Genomic DNA, 6,839 nt, shown 5'->3' with positions numbered 1-6,839 from the left:
CTGTCTTTGGTTTGAAGGTTGGGTTTCACCAGGGACCTGCCCCTGTCTTCCTAGGCATTTGTCTGCCTCCTGCCGCTATCAATGATCCACATTCAGCATTTTAAAGTTAGTTAACAATATTGGGAGAAATGATTTGCTGCAGAGAACGACATAACTAACAGGTAGCCCTTACTATGTGCTAGTCACTGTACCAACTGCTTTATGCTTAGTAATTCACTTAATCCTCACAATGACCCTATGAAGCAGTATACTACTATTATTCCCATTCTACAGAAGAGGAAATTGAGGCACAAAGAGGTTAGTAACCTCACACAGATAGTAAATGGCCAATCTAATTTTCAAATCCATTTTCTTTCTTTTTTAAGATACAAGAGAAATAATCATTTTTGAACTTTAAGAGAAAAGGAAAGAAGTCAACAACACAAACCTTAGCTTCTGACTAATAATAATAGCCAGTATGAGGGGAAGCAGGGAAAAAGTACATTAACAAAATAATAATAATAACCAACATATACCAGTTACCGTTCTGAGCATTTTACATGCATTATTTAATCTTCACATCGGTCCTACTCTTATTCCTATTTTGCAGATGAGGAAACTGAGGCACAAAGAGGTTAAATAACTTACGTTAGTTACACAACTAGTGAGTTAGAGTTAAGACAACAAAGGAAAATGACAAAAATATAAAAGTAGAGGCATTTTGGCTGGGCGCAGTGGCTCTCGCCTATAATCCCAGCACTTTGGGAGGCCGAGGCAGGTGGATCACCTGAGGTCAGGAGTTCAAGACAAGCCTGGCCAATGTGGTGAAACCCTGTCTCCACTAAAAAATACAAATATTAGCCAGGGGTGGTGGCACACACCTGTAGTCTCAGCTACTTGGGAGGCTGAGGCAGGAGAATTGCTTGAACCTGGGAGGCCGCAGTTACAGTGAGCCAAGATCGCGCCATTGCATTCCAGTCTGGGCGACAGAGCAAGACTTCGTCTCAAGAAAAAAAAAAAAAAGAGTAGAAGCATTTTAAAACCTCAGAGTGGGCCAGACGCGGTGGCTCATGCCTATAATCCCAGCACTTTGGGAGGCCGAGGTGGGCAGATTGCCTGAGGTCAGAAGTTCAAGACCAGCCTGGCCAACATGGTGAAACTCCATTCCTACTAAACCCCATTTCTACTTTAGCCGGGCATGGTGGTGCATGCCTGTAATCCCAGCTACTCAGGAGCCTGAGGTGGGAGAATTGCTTGAATCCAGGAGGCAGAGGTTGCAGTGAGCCAAGATCGCGCTATTGCACTCCAGCCTGGGCGACAAGAGCAAAACTCCGTCTCAAAAAAATAAAAAACTTCAGGGTGATTGGGGTCTCTCCATGGTTGAAAACAATATTAGCCAAATTTTTGTCAACAATATGAGCCTAAATTTTGTCATCATATCTCACACAAAAGTGCACCTTCAGGCCAGGCGCAGTGACTCACGCCTGTAATCCCAGCACTTTGGGAGGCCGAGGCGGGCGGATCACCTAAGGTCAGGAGTTTGAGACCAGCCTGTTTAACATGGTGAAACCCCGTCTCTACTAAAAATGCAAAAATCAGCCGGGTGTGATGGCATGCGCGTGTAATCCCAGCTACTCGGGAGGCTGAGACAGGATAATCGGGCAGAGGTTGCAATGAGCTAATATCGCACCACTGCACTCCAGCCTGGGTGACAGAGTGAGACTCTTATCACAGAAAAAAAAAAAAATGCACCTTCAGAGAAGGCTACTCTGTAGTCAGAGAACTGCAGGCCATGCCTGGTAACACAGATTGTCATCTGTACCCTTGATTCCTACCTGAATCCCTCCCCCTACACCAATGTCTTTTGTGGGTGTTCACTCCTGAACCACTGCAGTGGAGCGTGACAATGAGAATGCTGTCAGAGGACTTTTCGAACGTCACCACATTTATCAACTTCCCCCTTCTGTCCTCCTCTAACAGGAACTTTCAAGATCACTGAATAGATCATTCTTTTTTTTTTTTTTTTTTTTTTTTTTTTTTTTTTGAGACAGAGTCTCGCTCTGTCGCCCAGGCTGGAGTGCAGTGGTGTGATCTCGGCTCACTGCAAGCTCCGACTCTCGGGCTCACACCATTCTCCTGCCTCAGACTCCCGTGTAGCTGGGACTACAAGCGCCCACCAGCACGCCCAGCTAATTTTTTTTATTTTTAGTAGAGATGGGGTTTCACTGTGTTAGCCAGGATGGTCTCGATCTCCTGACCTTGTGATCTGCCCTCCTCGGCCTCCCAAAGTGCTGGGATTACAGGCGTGAGCCACCGCACCCGGCCGAATAGATCATTCTTAAACACTCTTCTCTTGCTTTTGTAATACTCCCTCTTAGTTTCCCTTCCGTTTCTCTGACTGCATCTTCTCAACCTCCTTTGTCAATTTCTTCCCTTTGTGGTCTTTAAATGTCAGAAGTCTGGGCCAGGTGCGGTGGCTTATGCCTGTAATCCCAGCACTTTGTGAGGCCAAAGCGGGCAGATCACGAGGTCAGGAGTTTGAGACCAGCCTGACCAACATGGTGAAACCCTGTCTCTACTAAAAATACAAAAATTAGCCAGGCATAATGGTGCGCGTCTGTAATCCCAGCTACTCAGGAGGCTGAGGCAGGAGAATTGCTTGAACGTGGGAGGCTGAGGTTGCAGTGAGCCGAGATGGCACCACTGCACTCCAGCCTGGGTGACAAAGTGAGACTCCATCTCAAAAAAAAAAAGAAAAATAAAAAGGTTCGAGACGACCAGCCTGGCCAACATGGTGAAACCTGTCTCCACTAAGAATACAAAAATTAGCCGGGCGTGGTGGCATATACCTGTAATCCCAGCTACTCGGGAGGCTGAGGTACGAGAATTGCTTGAACCCAGGAGGCAGAGGTTGCAGTGAGCCAAGATCGCACCACTGCACTCCAGCCTGGATGACAGATCAAGACTCTGTCTCGAAAAAAAATATATATATGTATATATAAACATATATTATAAATATATATATCAGACGTCCTCAAGGCTCCGTTTTGGCACCTCTTCCTCTTTACCCTCCCCTCAGCTATTTTACGCACTTCCATGGCTGTAAATATCTATATGCTGATAATTCCCAAGTTTATATCCATCCATCCAGGCCTCTTCTTTGAGTTCCAAATCTGTATATATCTATATAGTCTAACATTTCAGAGTTAATGCATCCAAAACAGACTCCTGATGTACCCCTAAAGCTGCTTTCTTCCCAGTCTTTTCCATCTCAGTAAATGGGAACAACCAGCTACCAGTTGCTTGTGCCAAAGACACAGGAATCAGCCTTGACTCCACATCCAGCTCTTCATTGAGATTTGTGTATTTTTTTCTCTAAAATAAATCTCAATTCCATCTACCTCTCTCCATTGACCTAGGCCAGGTCAACTCCATCTCCTACTGAGACAAACACAATAACCTCTTAACTGCTTCGCTTTTTTTTTTTTTTTTTTTTTTTTTTTGACAGGGGCTTACTGTATCACCCTGGCTAGAGTGCGGTGGATTGATTACAGCCAACAGCATCCTCAACCTCTCAGGCTCAAGCAATCCTCTCACCTTAGCCTCCCGAGTAGCTGGGACTACAGGCACATCACCACACCTGGCTAATTCTTGTATTTTTTATAGAGATGGAGTCTCCCTATGTTTCCCAGGCTGATCTTGAACTCCTAGGCTCAAGGATCCTCCCCGCTTAGTCTCCCAAAATGCTGGGATTACAGGTGTGAGTCACCACCGCTGGCCACTGTCTCGGTTTTTTAAAGAGTAGATGGTGTCATGCTTGTCCTGAAACCCTTTCAATGGCTGGCCACCTTGCTTCGAATAAGATCCAAGATTCTTGGTGGCTGGTTTCATCTCCCTTCACTTTCCGCCTTGTCTGTCACACATTCCCACATCCTTGTCACACTGGCTTTTTTCAGTTCCTTGAACACAACAAACTCTTTCTTGCTTCAGAATCTTTGCACATGCTGTGGACTCTGAGCAGATCTCTTTTTTCTCTCCATTCAGCTAACTCATCTTCTGGAGACTAGGCTTAAATGACATCTCCTAAGACTCCTCAGTGTCTCTTAGGTGTCTCCTGTAACATGCTTTAAAAAAAAATGTTGCCAGGCACAGTGGCTCACTCATGCCTGTAATCCCAGAAATTTGGGAGACTAAGGAGGGAGGATCCTTGAGCCCAGGAGTTCAAAACCAGCCTGGGCAACATAGTGAGACTCCATCTCTAAAAAAAAAAAAAAATTTAGCCAGGTGTGGTGGAGTAAGCCTGTAGTCCCAACTACTTGGGAGACTGAGGTGGGAGGATCACTTGACCCTGGGAGGTTGAGGCTGCAATGAGCTACGATCACACTACTGCATTCCAGCCTGGGTGACAGAGCCAGATCCTGTCTCAAAAAAATTTTTTTTTAATTACTGTTAAAAAAAATTTTTAAGCCAGTTAAATTTACCAGTAGGGGATTGTATATCAACTTTAGTGACACTAATGTTTGTTTGTTGAGACAGGGTCTCACTCTGTTGCCCAGGCTGCAGTGCAGTGGCACGATCTTGGCTCACTGCAACCTCTGCCTCTCAAGTTCAAGCAATTCTCCTGCCTCAGCCTCTCAAGTAGCTGGGATTACAGTCGTGCACCACCACACCCAGCTAATTTTTGTATTTATTTAATTTTGAGTTTTGCTCTTATTGCCCAGGCTAGAGTGCAATGGCTCACCACAACCTCCACCTCCCAGGTTCAAGCGATTCTCCTGCCACAGCCTTCCCAAGTAGCTGGGATTATAGGCATGTGCCACCAAGCCCGGCTAATTTTGTATTTTTAGTAGCGATGGGGTTCTCCATGTGAGTCAGGCTGGTCTCGAACTCCTGACCTCAGGTGATCCGCCCACCTTGGCCTCCCAAAGTGCTGAGATTACAGGCGTGAGCCACCGCACCCAGCCTATTTTATTTCATTTTTGAGTCAGAGTCTTGTTCAGTCACCCAGGCTGGAGTGCAGTGGCATGATCTCAGCTCACTACAGCCTCTACCTCCTGGGTTCAAGTGATTCTCGTGCCTCAGCCTCCCAGCCTCAGCTGGGACTACAGGCACACACCACTATGCCTGGCTAATTTTTTTTTTTTTTTCTGTTTTTTTTTTGAGACAGAGTCTGGCTCTGTCACCCAGGTTGGAATGCAGTGGTGCGATTTCGGCTCACTGCAATCTCCGCCTCCCGGGTTCAAGTGATTCTGCTGCCTCAGCCTCCCTAGTAGCTGGGACCACAGGCGCATGCCACCATGCCCGGCTAATTTTTGTATTTTTAGTAGAGATGGGGTTTCACCATGTTGGCCAGGCTGGTCTCGAACTCTTGGCTTCAAGTGATCTGCCGACCTTGGCCTCCCAAAGTGCTGGGATTACAGGCGTGAGCGACCATGCCCAGCCGCTGAGTGAGTTTTTGATTTCTGATAAATTGAGATTTCTCCTTCACAGTGTGCAAAGTCTGCAACCTGAGTACTGAGATAATGGACAGGGACAGCTTACCAACTTATTTTATTTTATTTTAATTTTTTTGAGGCAGGGTCTCTCTCTGATGCCCAGGCTGGAGTGCAGGCGCAGTCTCCATTGACTGCAGCCTGGACTTCCTAGGATCAAGGCATCCTCCCACCTCAGCCTCCAGAGTAGCTGGGACTACAGGCTCAAGTCACCATGCCCAGCTAATTTGTGTATTTTTTGTAGAGAAGGAGTTTCGCCATGTTGCCCAGGCTGGTTAGCAACTTTACTGTTTGTTTCTCTTCACCTATTTGTGACAAAGATTAAAATTCCTTAATCTGTCACAGGAGTAGAGTTTTTTGTTTGTTTTTGTTTTTGTTTTTTTTTAAAAAAAAAAAAAGCTTGAGCTCCCAACAGCACCAACTGGCTGGGAGGGGCAGAAACCTTACTGCAACCAAAGTGGGAAGATGCCCTGTGTGGGTGAGGTTGTTAGGGTAAAACAGGAGTTTTGCAAATGATAGAATGGGCACTTACACAGAATGAAAATGCAGAGTTGCAAATCCTGCCTCAGGGAGCTAGAAAGGGGAACTGTGTGATGAAAAGGGGGGTGGGGAGAGGTTCAGAAGAGCTAGTCCTGGAGGCTTCATAATTTGCCGCTTAGCTTCTGCTTTCAGCATCTGCTGTGACCAGATGGTGTGCAGTGATCTCTGGCCGGCTAAGCCAAGAAGTGAATAAAACTTCTTCAGTCTTTGTATAGACCTTGTCTGGTGGGGAACAAATTGTCCTGTAGCAATTAGCAATGAACAATTTCTTTTTCTCTCTTTTACTGGAAAATCTTATCTTTGATCTCTAAGTGAATTATGTTGATATTCTTCTTAAATATTGGTTGAGGATTTTTCCCTAATCCTGAAATCCTCCCTCCCCACTACTGCAACCAAATTTAGCCATCCTGAAAGGTTTTTCTTATAAATAGCTGGCCTTCTATCCTCAGTGATTCTTCAACTGGAAGAAAAATGCCATTGAAAGAGGGAAAACTTTCATGAATTTCTTTTTTCCCATGTTATTTGGAAATTGTTTTTATGATATTATTTAAGTAATATAAATTACCACAGAAGTATAAATAGATGTACTTTTTTTTTTTTTGAGACAGGGCCTCACTTGTGTCACCCGGGCTGGAGTACAGTCGTGTGATCTCGGCTCGTTGCAGCCTCTACCTCCAGGGCTCAACCCATCCTCCCGCCTCAGCTTCCCAAGTAGCTGGGACTATAGGCGTGCACCCCCATGCCTGGCTTTTTTTTTTTTTTTTTTGTAGAGATGGGGGTTTGCCATGTTGCCTAGGCTGGTCCCAAACCCCTGAGCTCAAGTGATCT

The sequence above is a fragment of the Nomascus leucogenys genome, chromosome 14 (assembly GCF_006542625.1).
Source record: "Nomascus leucogenys isolate Asia chromosome 14, Asia_NLE_v1, whole genome shotgun sequence".
In the NCBI taxonomy this organism is placed as follows: Eukaryota; Metazoa; Chordata; class Mammalia; order Primates; family Hylobatidae; genus Nomascus; species Nomascus leucogenys.
The sequence above is the reverse complement of the archived record's forward strand: the minus strand, read 5'-3'. Positions refer to the sequence as shown.